Source organism: Schistocerca nitens, chromosome 6 (genome assembly GCF_023898315.1).
Source record: "Schistocerca nitens isolate TAMUIC-IGC-003100 chromosome 6, iqSchNite1.1, whole genome shotgun sequence".
Lineage (NCBI taxonomy): Eukaryota > Metazoa > Arthropoda > Insecta > Orthoptera > Acrididae > Schistocerca > Schistocerca nitens.
This window is the reverse complement of record NC_064619.1, coordinates 287101313-287102976: the sequence shown is the minus strand read 5'-3', so window position 1 is coordinate 287102976 and position 1664 is coordinate 287101313. Positions and strand designations below refer to the sequence as shown.

The 1664-nt window shown below is 51.6% G+C and overlaps 1 non-coding gene across 1 annotated transcript; it reads left to right on the top strand.

Moving 5' to 3' along the window:
* Nucleotides 1–1323: 1323 nt before the first annotated feature.
* Trnal-caa (transfer RNA leucine (anticodon CAA)) lies at nt 1324–1398 on the top strand. Its single transcript has one exon. It is a non-coding gene; the product is annotated as a tRNA-Leu (tRNA).
* The last annotated feature ends 266 nt before the right edge of the window (nt 1399–1664 follow it).

Genomic DNA, 1664 nt, shown 5'->3' with positions numbered 1-1664 from the left:
ATATCCTTTCTTTCAGGAGTGCTAGTTCTGCAAGGTTCGCAGGAGAGCTTCTGTAAAGTTTGGAAGGTAGGAGACGAGGTACTGGCAGAAGTAAAGCTGTGAGTACCGGCCGTGAGTCGTGATTCGGTAGCTCAGTTGGTAGAGCACTTGCCCGCGAAAGGCAAAGGTCCCGAGTTCGAGTCTCGGTTGGGCACACAGTTTTAATCTGCCAGGAAGTTTCATATCAGCGCACACTCCGCTGCAGAGTGAAAATCTCATTCTGGAAACATCCCCCAGGCTGTGGCTAAGCCATGTCTCCGCAATATCCTTTCTTTCAGGAGTGCTAGTTCTGCAAGGTTCGCAGGAGAGCTTCTGTAAAGTTTGGAAGGTAGGAGACGAGGTACTGGCAGAAGTAAAGCTGTGAGTACCGGCCGTGAGTCGTGCTTCGGTAGCTCAGTTGGTAGAGCACTTGCCCGCGAAAGGCAAAGGTCCCGAGTTCGAGTCTCGGTCGGGCACACAGTTTTAATCTGCCAGGAAGTTTCATATCAGCGCACACTCCGCTGCAGAGTGAAAATCTCATTCTGGAAACATCCCCCAGGCTGTGGCTAAGCCATGTCTCCGCAATATCCTTTCTTTCAGGAGTGCTAGTTCTGCAAGGTTCGCAGGAGAGCTTCTGTAAAGTTTGGAAGGTAGGAGACGAGGTACTGGCAGAAGTAAAGCTGTGAGTACCGGCCGTGAGTCGTGCTTCGGTAGCTCAGTTGGTAGAGCACTTGCCCGCGAAAGGCAAAGGTCCCGAGTTCGAGTCTCGGTCGGGCACACAGTTTTAATCTGCCAGGAAGTTTCATATCAGCGCACACTCCGCTGCAGAGTGAAAATCTCATTCTGGAAACATACCCCAGGCTGTGGCTAAGCCATGTCTCCGCAATATCCTTTCTTTCAGGAGTGCTAGTTCTGCAAGGTTCGCAGGAGAGCTTCTGTAAAGTTTGGAAGGTAGGAGACGAGGTACTGGCAGAAGTAAAGCTGTGAGTACCGGCCATGAGTCGTGCTTCGGTAGCTCAGTTGGTAGAGCACTTGCCCGCGAAAGGCAAAGGTCCCGAGTTCGAGTCTCGGTCGGGCACACAGTTTTAATCTGCCAGGAAGTTTCATATCAGCGCACACTCCGCTGCAGAGTGAAAATCTCATTCTGGAAACATCCTCCGGGCTGTGGCTAAGCCATGTCTCCGCAATATCCTTTCTTTCAGGAGTGCTAGTTCTGCAAGGTTCGCAGGAGAGCTTCTGTAAAGTTTGGAAGGTAGGAGACGAGGTACTGGCAGAAGTAAAGCTGTGAGTACCGGCCGTGAGTCGTGCTTCGGTAGCTCAGTTGGTAGAGCAGTTGCCCGCAAAAGGCAAAGGTCCCGAGTTCGAGTCTCGGTCGGGCACACAGTTTTAATCTGCCAGGAAGTTTCATATCAGCGCACACTCCGCTGCAGAGTGAAAATCTCATTCTGGAAACATCCCCCAGGCTGTGGCTAAGCCATGTCTCCGCAATATCCTTTCTTTCAGGAGTGCTAGTTCTGCAAGGTTCGCAGGAGAGCTTCTGTAAAGTTTGGAAGGTAGGAGACGAGGTACTGGCAGAAGTAAAAATGTGAGTACCGGACGTGAGTCGTGCTTCGGTGGCTCAGTTGGTAGAGCACTTGCCCGCGAAA